Consider the following 14,990-nt stretch of genomic DNA (forward strand, 5'->3'; position numbering starts at 1 on the left):
ATTGAATAATCTGCTCCGATCCTATTTGAACTCAATGTTGGTTAGCAATCTTGGCGAATATACCGGATCGTGCTCGACCTGAGGGAACATCTTCATGCTCCATTTATTACCCAATTATCTGCGTGTTGATGCTAAGACATATTGTTGCAGAGATGCTTCCTCGGGCGATTCTTTCTGGAGCTCCTGTTGTTGAAAACAGCACCAATGGCACAGGATTTTATGTGATTCACCGATAAGAGTGCAATCCTGTTCGTAAATTCTGTCACCACTTAGCAAACAGGAGCGACAAACAAGATTGAGCACTGCCGGAGGATAATTAGGGATAATCTAGTGGTTTCCTGCAGCAACACCGGTCTTTGCGTCTTCTCGGTAGTGGATGCCAGTCGTCGTGGTAATGATCCCTGCAAGAGAAGAAAAAGCAACCATGAATTAAAACGTATTTCCTTACTCGCAAAATGTGGACATGGGCTAAACGGTTAATCTTGCTTTTAAAAGGAAAGTGGTGGTTATTCTCTAGCATGTAGACAGGTATGTATAAGGGAAAGATTTACATAGTTGCCTGCTAAGCTTCTGGCTGATAGAAACAAGTTTCATTTTCCCAAGTCATAGAGAGACGAATTACCAAATGAGGATGCTATGTACCAGGTATGGAATTAAAACCGGTAGTAACATGGAAATTGCTTGCATAAGCTGCAACCTACATACTTCAAATATGCCGGAAGCACAGAAAGTTCATTAGAAAATGAAAACGAAATTCACTTTTACCTCTGGTTTGTCGCTTCATGCTTTCGGTGTGTGGCATTCATTTTTCTCGTTCAATTTACCGACCATTATATGGAGATGATGAGTTTTTTAATAAATCATGGTTTGGACTATGTATGGAAATGTATTCGCAAGATCTACGCTGCCACTGCCGCTGCATAGCTGTTCATGTTCTATGCCATGTTCATAAGATGTGGGTCAATTACGCGAATAACGCCTGTACGTGGGTGGGTTACGGTCGATTGGAAACGCGTTCATTTGATTGGCAAAAATGGTTCATGTTTTAACGAAAATGTTGAAAAAATAGAATGTACCTACCTCAACAGATACTTGTAACCTTTTGTGTTTTATTGGAAACATTATACTGAATAATATTAAATAAATATTAAAACTAAAAACCAAAACGAAATCTTATCTAAGTTTAATGGAATTAATCGTTTCAATTTAGGATTGCATCGATTTTTGCCTGAAACATTCGAAATTCTATGTACCTCTGTAGTACTGTACCAGGGAGGCAATTTCAAAATCATCTTCAGAACTTAGTTCTGAATTCTTTGAAGTGCTTTTTTTCCAACTAGACCACATTGGAACAGCGTTAAGCGTGGCTGGTCTAAACACTTGTTTAAATATTAGAAGTTTATTATTCAGGAAAAGTTTGGATTTGGTGTTTATAAGAGTATAGAAACATTTGATATATTTTTTACATTTGGCTTGAATGCCCTCAATGTGTGTGTGTGTGTGTGTGTGTGTGTGTGTGTGTGTGTGTGTACAATCTAACCCCCACTGTCCGGCAGTGTTATTATGGAAGAAAACTGCTTTTTATTACTCTTAAATTAAAGCAGGTTTAGTCCGGGAGTTAGAAGGTGTTAGCTCTATTGCAGCTCCAGTGACCCATTTCAGAATGCCTGGTAATTCACGACCACTCCGAGGTCACTTTAACTTACAATAAGCCCCGCATGTTCACTCTACCTTTATCAAATGGATAATGGTATCATAAACACACTTCCAGATTCAAAAATATTATTTCCAAATCTGGCACGTATATAGTTTTGAAATTTGTTCAACTGTATTAAATCGATTTGAATGGACATTTCTTACTAATTTTGTTTCGAATACCTCTTGATTCGTCTGCTGGCAGCACTTACTGGTCCTTACCGGCGACCAACCCTTACTCAAATGCTTCAACTTCCCGGATGGCGGCCCGCTTGATTCACTCCATCTTGATGACCTTCTGTTTGCCTTCCACTTTTCGTCCTTCAGATACAAATCCGGAATAAGATCTTTTTTTTTACACCATCAATTTTAGAGTTTTTTTAATCGTTCAAATTGATAAAAACCATAAAAAACACAGAGACTTTTTTTTTAGCAAAATCAAAACATGTCCTTGGCTTGAATGCCAATGTGATCTTTAAAAGTTAATTTTTGGTCAAGTTCTAATCCAAGATATTTCACTTCGTTTAAGCAGGAAATTGGAACTCCGTTCATAGTGACTATGTTTATGGTTTTGGAATTGAGTTCATCCCTGACTGATTTTTCTGCAATACAATTACTGTGAGAGAGAGAGATTTCAAGAACAGGAACTTTGCCTGTCTACCCGATATCGTTTGTGTTTTGATTGCTACTACGTCTTATTATTCTTATAAAAGTGAAATTGAGAGCAGACATTTTTGTTCTACAAGTTTTATTTATTTTCGGTTCGGAAATTCGGAAAAGTCCCGGTTTCGCGTGTTAGAACTTCGCGTCGGTTCTCGGTAGTCGTGCCTTGTCCACTTCCGCATCATTTCGAGCGATTATCATTTGGTCCTTCGCGATCCGGATCGGCGTGAATCAGCGACAATGGAGGAGCTGATCAGGAAAAGAAACGTGGCCTTCGAGAGGCTGAAGAGAGTACATGCGAGTGCAAGGCAGCTGGCAGAACATGAAACACAGACGTACGAAGTTCACGATCGGCTTCGGAAATTAGCCGAGATGGAGGAATCTTTCGACAGGATTCAAGCTGAAATCGAAGAAGCAGTCCCGGACGAGGAACTTTCTTCGGTGCTCAGTGTGCGTTCGGACTACGAACAACTTTTCTATACAACGAAAGGACTGATTACAAAGCTGCTGCAAGTGAAGGAAGGTCCATCAAGTGCTGGCAGTGACTCTACAGTGGTAGATCCTAATAACGAGCTGAAGGAGGCAGTCCGTGTACTGCTCGAAACGCAACGAACCCTCCTTTCCAGCCAAGCGACAAGTAAAACGAATATGGAAGGGTTGGCTGCCCAGCTACGTCAGCAGCACTTGGAGCCAATCGACACGCAGTTGCCGTCGTGCAATTTGCCCGTGTTCAGAGGCGACAGGAAGCAGTGGGCTTCTTTTAAAGATCTTTTCGTCAGCGGCGTCGATAATAAAAACCTAACTAGTGCTCTAAAGCTACAATTACTGATGTCCCATCTGGAAGGTGACACCAGAAGCCTAGTTAGCAGTTACTCTATCACCGACGCAAACTATAAACAGGTGTGGCATACACTTGTTGAGCACTTCGACAAACCAAAGTTCACAGTTGCCGCTTTGGTTCAGTAGTTCTGCGACCAATTGGCAATAAGGCCTTTGAATCTTGCAAGCTTACGAAAGTTAGTGTCAACGTTGGACGAGGTAATTCGTCAACTCTGTGCCCTGGGGCCAACTTGCGAAACGAGAGATCCTTGGTTGAATCACATTGTACTGAAGAAGCTTGATGATGGTCTTCGGTCTCAGTGGGCACAGCATATTGTGGATAATGACGACCCAACGTTCGTCGATCTTCTCAAGTTTCTTAAAAGGAATTGTGAAGCGTTGGAGACATGTGCAGCATTCGGTGGAAAACCCTCGGAGTACGGCAGAAAGGAACCTCATAGATATGACCGCAAGCAACTCACCGCAAAAAAGGAAATCAAGGCATTCAATGCAGTTCAACAGCAGTCGTGTCCGGTTTGCGCGGAAAGCCACAGGATTTATGAGTGCACCGTCTTCAAGGAATCTTCAGGCGCGAACGAGTGCAGCAAGGCGAAACTATGTTTCAATTGTCTGAGACCAAACCATTGTGCCAAATCCTGTCCGTTGAAGTCGGTATGCCGCACGCCACACTGTCAACAACGTAACCATACGATGCTGTGCAAGGCAGACAAAAATGAGCTAACATCGACCCCGCCGTCAGAAAAGCAACTTTCGTCTTCGCCTTCACCACAGCAACCGCAAAGTTCTGCAGCAGTCGACATCAAGCCAGCGGTGTCCTGCACGACTAACGTCAAAAACAGCTGTTCTTCGGTTGTCATCGGCCTACTACCAACGGCATTAGTACGAGTGAAGCGAATTGATGGTCAGTGCCAGAAAGTACGAGTGATGATTGATAGCGGTTCACAAGCATCACTTATCACGGAGAATTGCGTGACCAATCTCGGATTGCAGCGAATCTGATTGTCACCGGAATCGCAAGCTGCTTATCGGAAACCACCAGAGCAGTTGTCGACCTGGAAATTTCTTCTCGCTTTTGCTACAATTCGGTGGTCATCGTCAAGGCTTATGTGCTGTCCAAGTTCCCGCGGATCGTACCAAATCAGCGATTGGATCCTGAAAGGCTAAAATGTTTGGAAACATTGAAGCTAGCGGACCCACATTTTGACAAGCCCGGCAGATTCGATATTATTCTCGGAGCTGATGTTTTCTTGGCTATTTTGGAAGATGGCAAGGTAAAAGATGGAACGGGACTTCCAGTGGCGATCAACTCATTTTTTGGGTGGATTGTTGCCGGTCAAGTTTTCGACGCCAGCGAGGTGAATTGCAACACGGCCATCATCAGTCTCAGCATGGACATGGACATCGACAAGGTTCTCCTGAAATTTTGGAAAGTTGAAGAGGTCAACAGACCGAAACTTTTGACACAGGAGGAGCTGCATGCCGTGGATTTCTTTAATACTACGCATCGACGTGATGAAACTGGTAGATTTACAGTGCATTTACCGTTCGACGAAAGCAAACCCGCATTAGGTGAATCGATGCCAGCAGCAATCCAGCGGTTGAAGGCGATGGAAAGGAGATTCGTTCGAGATCCAGGCTTCAAACAGATGTACGGTGAGTTCATGACCGAGTACCTTAATCTTGGTCACATCGAGAGGATTCCAGACGACGAGGTTAACGTTGCGCCAGAGAAAAGTTTCTACCTTCCACATCACGGTGTCATGCGGCAAGACAATGTCACAACCAAATTGCGAGTCGAGTTTGACGGCTCATGTCAATCGTCATCCGGAATTTCTTTGAACGAGAAACTGCTAACTGGACCGAAGGTCACCGAGGACTTGCCTGTCGTCCTCACCCGTTTTCGTAGCTACGCTTTCGCCTTTATTGCGGATGCGGAAAAAATGTATCGACAGATATGGATACACAGAGACGATGTTGATTACTTGCGTACTGTATGGAGAGCGGAAGCCGATAAGCCCATTGAACATTACCGGTTGCTGACAGTTACGTACGGGACTTCATGTGCGCCATTTCTGGCTATCGAATCATTACGACAAGCTGCCCGTGATTCCCGTGCGCAGTTTCCAGTTGCAGCTGATCGAGTGCTGAAAAACTTTTATGTTGATGATTTCCTCTCTGGCGCTGCAACATTGGTAGACGCACTCGGAAGCAGGTTTTCATCTTCGGAAGTGGTCAGCAAATGATTACCGGCTGCTGGACGAGAATGCAAACGCTGCTCAACTCGAGGCTCAATCTTCAGTCCTTGTTAATTTACAATCAGAAACGGATGCAGTAAAAGCACTGGGTATTCATTGGTATCCAGCCACAGACTCTTCCGGATTCCGTTTGAATTTCGACATCGACAAGCCAAATACCAAGCGGCAACTTCTATCAGATTCAGCCCGGCTTTTCGATCCCTTGGGCTGGATCTCACCGATAATTGTGCGTATCAAGATACTGTACCAAACACTGTGGTTGCAGGACTTACAATGGGATGACCCACTTCCAGCTGTTATCAACAAGGAGTGGAACAACATCAAGGCAAGTTTGGCATCAATCGAAGACATTCGCATTCCAAGATGGATCGTAAATCACCACGGAGCGGTACAGCTACATGGATTCGATGACACGTCTGAAGTAGCTTATGCAGCAGTGGTGTACGCCAGATCTAAAGACGATGATGGCAATGTCAGCATTTCGCTGGTTGCGAGCAAAACCAAGGTTGCTCCTATTCAGCAAGTGTCCCTGCCTCGGCTTGAATTAAACGCTGCCGTTCTTCTTGTGGAGATCATGAAGCAGATTCTCGTATCACTGGATCACTTGGATGTTTCCTCTCACGCGTGGACGGATTCTACCGTTGTGCTTGGATGGCTCACGTCGCATCCCAAGAAATGGAAAACTTTTGTGGCAAATCGAACATCGGCGGTATTAGATTTCCTGCCTCGTAGTTCGTGGCATCACCTATCATCGAGTGAAAATCCTGCTGACTGTGCATCTAGAGGTTTGCTACCAACGGAGCTGGTTGACCACAATTTGCGGTGGACTGGTCCGTCCCTCCTGTACGACAACGAAGACATCTGGAAGGAAAGTACAGAAGCGGTACACATTACGGAAGACACAACGGAGCAAAGAAGAGCAATTTCGGCGGTTACGGCTGCTGTCAAACCTGCATCGGACTGGAAAGTTGAAGAATATCTCCTGAAACGAAATACATCTTTAAAGTATTCGCAACGAGAGCTAGCGTGGGTCTACAGATTCAAGGTCAACTCACTAGGGAAGCTACGAGGAACTGAGAAGATTACTGGACAACTAAAGCCATTGGAAGTTCATGATGCTAATCTACAGTTGGCCCGTTTTGCTCAGCATCAGGTGTTTGGAAGCGATATCGAACATCTTCGAAAAGGTCAACCACTTTCTTCTAACAGTAAACTCAAATTGCTTTTCCCTTTCATCGATGGAGATGGAACACTGCGTGTGGGAAGAAGATTACAAAATTCCGACCAGCCATTTCACATGAAGCATCCTGTTATACTTCCCAAGTCGCATCGTTTTACACGACAGCTGATATCGATGTTGCATCTACAGAATCAGCATGCTGGTCCTATTCTGCTTATCGCGACACTGAACCAACACTACTGGGTAATCGGCTGCCAATCAGTGGTGCGATCTGTGGTAAAGAGCTGCGTACGCTGTGCACGGTGGAAAGCTAAAACAGCAAACCAATTGATGGGGAGCTTACCTGCGGTGCGAATGTTACCAGTCGAACATTTGAAAACGTTGGCGTGGACTATGCTGGGCCTGTCACAATAAAGGCCAGCCTACTGCGATCTGTGAAAACCGTTAAATGCTACATAGCAGTTTTTGTGTGCCTTGCAACAAAAGCTGTGCACTTGGAGGCGGCTACCGATCTATCATCAAAAACTTTCATATCAGCTTTGAAACGTTTTTGCGCTCGTCGTGGTTTGCCCAGTCAACTGTGGTCTGATAATGGCACAAATTTTGTTGGTGCCGATCGCCAGCTAAAGGGGCTTTTGGCGTCAGCTACATTCAACACCGAAGTAGACCAATACGTGAGCAGTTTGGGAGTACAGTGGAATTTCATCACACCGTCAAGGGCGGTATTTGGGAAAGAGCAGTAAAAAGCATGAAAAAACACTTGCGCGTTGTGCTGGGAACCAACGTTTTGAGTTTCGAAGAGTTGACCACTGTCTTAACCCAGATTGAAGCATGCTTGAACTCACGACCTTTGTGTGCGCTTTCAAACTCAGTTGATTCCTGCAAGGCTTTGACACCCGGACATTTTATCATCGGCCAACCATTGAACCTTGTTCCTGAACCGGACTTATCATCTGTACCAATGAATCGCCTCGACAGATATCGCCAATTACGAAAGACTACCGAAGAGTTTTGGGAACGTTTTTGGACTGAATACGTCTCAACACTTCAACCCCGGATGAAATGGCAGAAAATCCAGGACAACCTGCAGATTGGGGACCTTGTTCTGGTGAAGAACGAGAACACGCCACCTGCCTATTGGGAACTTGCTCGGGTGGTTGCTACTCATCCGGATCGTAGCGGCATCGTTCGTAACGTAAGCCTGAAGAGAGGTCAAACTATCTACCAGCGACCAATCCATAAGCTGGTGGTCCTTCCTACTAATTGAGACATCCGCCTCAAGGCCGGGATGATGTTTATGGTTTTGGAATTGAGTTCATCCCTGACTGATTTTTCTGCAATACAATTACTGTGAGAGAGAGAGATTTCAAGAACAGGAACTTTGCCTGTCTACCCGATATCGTTTGTTTTTTGATTGCTACTACGTCTTATTATTCTAATAAAAGTGAATTTGAGAGCAGACATTTTTGTTCTACAAGTTTTATTTATTTTCGGTTCGGAAATTCGGAAAAGTCCCGGTTTCGCGTGTTAGAACTTCGCGTCGGTTCTCGGTAGTCGTGCCTTGTCCACTTCCGCATCATTTCGAACGATTAATAGACTATGTGACTGCTACTAGGTTTCAAAAACGAAGCTCTAGGCTTATGTGGAAATATTATAAGTTGAGTTTTGGAAGCGTTGGGAGAAATCTTCCATTTTTGTAAATAAGAAGAGAAAATATCTAAACTTTTCTGCAGTCTGCTGCAAATAACAGACTTCTTCCTTTATACCCCGTACAGACTATGGCTTATATCATGTAATATAGGCTGTCTTGCAATGAGCACTCATACATCTAGTTTTCACTGGCAATCCTTCGTTCGCCATAGCCTGTAAGGGGTATTAGCAACCGGTGCAAACTAACGATTTTAAATTGGCTTACTACTTGACTAGCCTATTGGTTGCAAGAAAATCGATTAACGTACCCCATTCTAGTCGAAATTCTAGTACTACACAATTTTTGTTTTGATTCGCTATGAAAGTTTGACAGATAAAATGAGGGGTTCGTGGATATTCCTTTTTTTCGAGTGGTGTATTGATTAGCTTGGGACCGAAGATAGTACCAGAGCTGAGCCAAAAAGTTGAGCACGTTTCTTCAGGACCTACTAGTCTTAAACGCTCTCCAGACTGGAGAGTTATAACAACAATCAATACGAAACTAACGATTTTAAATTGGCTCACCACTTTAGTAGCCTATTGGTCCCAAGCAAACGATTAACGTACCCTATTCTAGTTGAAATTCTATTACTACACTATGTTTGTTTTGATTCGCTATGAAAGTTTGACAGATAACATCAGGGGTGTGTGGATTCATGCAGAACATGCAGGGGTGAGTGAAATAGCTTGGGACTGCTTGGGACCGTTGTTCTGGTACTGAGTGAGCCAAAAATAATAATGATTTTCTTCGGGACCCAGTGGTCTTAGAGTTACCTCTATGGTTATAACATGTTATAACGGTTGTCAAATAATTGCAACACAGAAACCACCATCAAGATAGCGCTATAACATATTATAACTCTGTAGTCTGAACGTACTATTAGAGTTACCTCTATGGTATTAGAGTCATCGGCGAACAAAGATTTGTGGCAACCCTGAGGCAAATCAGGGAGGTCCGAAGTGAATATGTTATACTATATAGGCCCAAGAACGCTACCCTGAGGAACTCCTGCTTTAACAGGTAGTCGTTCAGATTTGAAATTTCGATAATTTTAGAATCAATAACTCAGCTGCAGAACCTTTCCCTGTTATATTTGACGTTTTGGACGCTAGATAAGAACCTCCTTCGTCAAACTGCATGGTAGAATTTGCGCGAAATCTGTTTGCATAGCAGTGGTTATGAAAAGAGAAAGTCGATGAAAAGAATCGATCAAAGCAGATAGGACCATTTGAAATGTTCATCGAGAATTTACCTGCAAAGTTCTGTCAGTTCAATAATTTTGAACTAATTTAACATAGAGTGGAAGGGATCACAGTGGGCCGCGCTTGAAAGCTGACGTGTTTTTCTTTTGCTGCGTATTTTAAAGTTGTTAATTTGTTTGCTGAAATTTAGTTTTAAGTGTTCATAAAGTAATAATTTAGTGATATATCGTGTTTTGCGTGTGTTTGCCTTGAGTGACTCGGTTGACCTTGAATTCAACCTCCAAAATCTACTACGCAGCTTCAGGCTTATTGTTCGTTGTTGGGTTTTCATTGCCTCCCGGGAGCCCGATTCTCCGAATTCGGATGTAGTTCGGCGTGTAGTTCTTGTTAAATTGAGAGATTCATCACCGTGGGCGAGTTTGAACCTGGCCCTATTGGTGAATTAGCCCGAGAACGTGCTGAAAATGTGTCCGTCACGAGTTTTGGAGCTGATTCGGTGGCCGACGTTGCCGTGAATCAGCAAGTTTTCCACTTGGCTGCTGGGTCTCTCGCCGGTGTCGGAGATTGCGAGCAATCTGAAAGATGCCTCGCTGGATCCGGGTGGTAGCTGGTCACCGCGAACGGTTTCTGGGGAAAGCACTAGATTTGAACCTCCTCCCGGATGACCATGGCAATGCAAGAAAATCTGTATTCGTTGAAGAAAGTATTCAAATTAACATGGTGAGACCTAATGGTCAGGTTTCAGGAACGTTCTAGATACAACGACGATATGCACGTTATGAACTTTAAAAAAAATAGCTCTTCTTCAGTATCTTTAAGAGATCGAACATTTCCATTTAAAATATTTAATGATTTAAAATCCATTACTAAATTTCAAATTCATGACGATATTGTTCGCAAATTTTACTCCAGTTTGAATAGCATCAAGCAAAGAGTTAGTTTTCAGTACATCAGTAATCATGTCAATGAATGATTTCTGTAAAAATTCAATTTTAGAACCAGTACGTCCTTGGTCAAAATAATCAAAATTTCCGTTAGAATTTTGTTGGCTAGAATTTTGATTTCTACCAGCTGTAATAACAGCATAGGTAGCTCCATTTACTCGCTGAATATTGTTAGCAGCGAGGGGAGCAGGTATACATTCCCAAAAATTGGATTTGTTGTTTTTACCACAATTTTAACATTTAAATTTCTTAGGATCTTCCTTCACAGGACAGTCGTCGTTTGCGTGAGAGGAATCACCACAATTCATGCATTTAGCTGACATGTAGGAATTTTTGGTCCCGTGACCCCACCCCTGGCATTTACGGCACTGGGTGAGGCTTTGAAAATTGATGACTGCACTTATACTCAAAGTTAACAGCAGTAGAGTGAATCAGGTGAGAAACTGTAAGAATATGAATAAACGTTTACACCGAGTGTAAACTCGATAATAGTAAATTAAAGACTGAACGATTTAGATATAAAATCAGTGAGCAATCGTGTTTGGCTTCGATTCCTCAAATTTGGATTATTTTGATCTGCTAAATCTTAGTTAAAATAGTTTAAAGCTAGAAAGAAAATGATTGATTAGCTCTACTAAGCGTCCGCTTAACTATTACAAATAAACGTACCGTAAAACGGGGTATCTTTGATAATGCTGGTAGCTTTGACAGTATAATATTAAGATAAAATTTACTCGCTGTGCTTTCTCTAAATAAGAAAACTTGGTTCCATATTGTAGCTTAGGGTATTTCCGTTGATATCGTTTATAGTTTTTATATAGTTTGCTGTACATATTTTACAAATATATTAGGAAACAATTTTCGTGTTTTTCGCTTTTTTGAAGAAGAACTAAATTGTTTGAGTTTCTATCATTTTTTTTTCTACATTTCTACATCACAGCATTATCAAAGTAACCGCAAATCAATACACTAAAGTTCGGTCACAAAACTAAAAAAATAGTGCAAAGGCTTTAATACAAAACAAACTTTACGAGATTTTACAGGAATTGGTTTTCTAATATGAGCATCATCTCGATGTTCACTCATAAAACAAATCATATAATCAGTGGAAAATATCCATGTCAATTTCACATAGCTTTCATGTGATCCTATAATTAGAAATTGCACCACTAAATCACATGAACGTTAAATGTCCAATGAAATCTATATAATTACACACATAGAATTTCTTATGTTATGGGATTAAAATCATTAATTTTGATATTGGAAAAATATTATGTGCGTTCCTAATAGAAACTAAGTGAAAACTTTGTTCATTGTACACATGAAATTATTACACGGAAAAAAGTTTTCATGTTTTCATTACATTTTTCCAAACGAACTACATCAGAGTAAGGACCCTGGAGCCCCATCCAGCTCGTCCCAGGAGGTCGATAAGCCCTGCACAAACCCTCGTTGTGCAAAAGCAGGAGTGACACCGGGTTCTTAGAGTGTAGACGACTCTGACCAAGTCGAAGCACACGCAGCTGGTAAGCGGTCACATCAGTCCTGTCCTGCCGTGGACAGTTGGCTGCCTATCACGTCTGCTCTAGAACTCAGGCGAACAATTAACAGCGAAAGAGGAGCGGGCCTGTGCTCACTGTGCAGTAGCGAATGTCACGTCGGTGACACACCACACCACTAGCAATAGCGCAATCGGCCCCCTCCAATGATGTAATGCTTTCGGGCGGTTCCGGAGTGGGCAAGGGCCAAGAGCACAGGGTAAGGTTTAGTGGGTCGGGAGCGCTACTTCTCTCATCCCCACACCCTGAGTTATCTTCTCAGGTGTCTGGGAGCAGATTCTCCCCTGTATAAAAAAAAAACCCCAGCAGGCCTGGGTTCAATTCCAGTCAGCGCCGCCGGAATGGTATAACATCTATGATCACGCCTTCCTTCGGAAGGGAAGTAAAGCCGTTGGTCCCCGGTTCATGAGTTGATGGGTCGATAGTTAGGGTCTAAGTGTGAGAGCTGCCTCCCTGGCGTCGGTAGCATTGGTGCTCAGCACGGAAAACAAGATCGACGGAAAACAAATCAAGGAAAAATACATATCGACAGTGAGCATGCATAAAGGCGTATACGCGATGATCGATTCTCTTCATCGATTTTCTCTTTGCATTGCTACAGCTAAGCGAAACAATTTTCTAGAATTTGTTCACTGCAGAGTTGTAACAGGCTGTATTGGTTATCAAAAGCAACAGCAAGCGCACCGAGAAACATTAAATCTGGCGATTTATTAACAAAAGGGAAAATCGACTAAGGGAATCGATCATCGCGTTTACGCCCTTATGCATGCTCACTGTCGATATATTACGTTCATGTGTTTTTGTGGTGCAATTCCCAATTATTATATCACATGAAATTTATGTGAAATTCTAATGAATATTTTTCACTGGATATGTGATTTATTCTTTGAGTGTATATTTCTATACTGAATAGTTTTCTAGAGTTTGAGTAATTTAAACTTTAATTTGAGACGATCTCATATGCCATGTAGTGTGGAAATCCGTTAATTACTTAGTACTGGTCCTTTTGCACGCCAGCAGCGAGGGAACGAGCACATCTTAGTGAGAGATTCAACTTTCCACCATCTAAATATGGAGAAATCGACAATCAAAAGAGCAATATATAAGCTTGTTAATACGATTCTAAACATTTCGTGCTCAAAAAGTGTTGATGAATCAGGATCTGGGTTGCTGAAACAATTCAAATAGAAAGGAATATCTAAACAAAGATCATCGAGAAATGGAGAGAACTGTTCAACGATTTTACAAATACAGTTTTAAAATAAGTTATAGCAAGCAACATATTCATTACATTTTATAAAAATAATTGCACACCTGGGGGAGAAAAACTTGGCTAAATATAACAAAATTTGCTGTTACCAACCTTTTTGCCTTTCTCGTACACCAAGTTGTACCGAAAGGCTTGATGTCACTTGAAAAACACAATTTCGTTCCAAGACCCGGAGATTGATTTATCAAAAACTCATTATGCGACACCTCAAATTACATTAGAATTTTACTATAAGATCAATGGTGGCCATATTCAGACCCAATGATCACAATGGCCTCTTTCAGATGTACCGGGCACCCCCGGGAAGTGAACAGATTGTGACATACGCCGACATGCATCGTGCGATACCTCAAATCACATGGAACCCAACATAATGATTAGTGCAAGTATTTATATTGATTTTCCTTAACTTATAGCCTACTTGATCAGTTTAAAAAGTTCGTTATGGGGTTTTCTCTCGGGTTCCCTTTGATTTTTCTCGGTTTTTCCCAAACATTTTCACGACTCTTATTCAGGTACAAATAATCATCATCTTTACACGTCGATGCACCCGCTAATGTGCGTACGTTAAACGTCACTAATCTCTATAACAGTGACAGCTCGTTCGTGTGGTGGATTTGAAAACGCGGTAATTTCTAATGCGTGGTGCAAAATGCATCGCTCGTATAATTTGACTATATATGTAAAACAGCGTAACCAAATAAATTTTAAAGTTTTCACTTGATTACAAAAGTCTGTAAATATCTGTGAAAAAACTAAAAGGTCTATAAATGTCTGTAACGAAAAGAATGTCTGTGAAAAAATAAAAGTCTGTAAATTTACAGACATGTCTGTAAATCTGGCATCTCTGCCTAAAAGCAACTCTGAACACATCTTGATATGATTCTAAGGAAATACTTGAGAAAATTCCATAGATATCCTATAAAGAGATATCTTCTTTAAATTTAGAAAGCGGCTCCGGTGGTGTAGTGGTAAGCGTGATTACCTCTCACCCCAGCAGGCCTGGATTCAATCCCAGTCGGCGCCGCCGGGATGTTCTGAGACATAAAATCTCTGATCACGCATTCCTTCGGAAGGGAAGTAAGCCGTTGGTCCCCGGTCCATGAGTTGATGTGTCGATAGGTAGAGTCCAGGTGTGGAAGCTGCCTCACCTGGCCTGACGTTGGTGGCATTGGTACTCAGTCTGGAAAACAGGATCGACGGAAAACAAATCAAGGAAAACAAAAATAGGTCGGTTTTCAGACATTGAAAATCAGACACAGGAATTCAAGATTTAGGATTTGGTAAACAGCATTTAAAATTCTAAGACATCAAACAGTTGTTCAGATTTCATGCTTGCAATCAAGCTGACAAATACTCTACCCATAATCGCATAACAGTCCCATATGGATAGGAAATCAAGCAACGATGGAACTGATATGCGATTATGGGCAGTGCTCCTATCAGCTAAAATACAATTTTTCGGAATTATGAAACAATGGGATACTATAATGATAATTTTTACTTGTATGATGTAAGAAGGAGGTGAAAAGTTTGTTTATGTCACAAAAAAACTTGTCAATTTCGTATTCAGAGGGTCACAAAAGGCGATTTGAACTACTTGATTTGTGAACGCTCACTCATCGTCATTGCTAATCGCTAATTGTGGCACTGTGGAAGTGAAATTGACAGGTTTTATGAGCCGAACAC

Source organism: Ochlerotatus camptorhynchus, unplaced genomic scaffold (genome assembly GCF_037179485.1).
Source record: "Ochlerotatus camptorhynchus isolate MF236.1 unplaced genomic scaffold, CSIRO-AGI_Acam_v1.1 ptg000417l, whole genome shotgun sequence".
NCBI lineage: Eukaryota > Metazoa > Arthropoda > Insecta > Diptera > Culicidae > Ochlerotatus > Ochlerotatus camptorhynchus.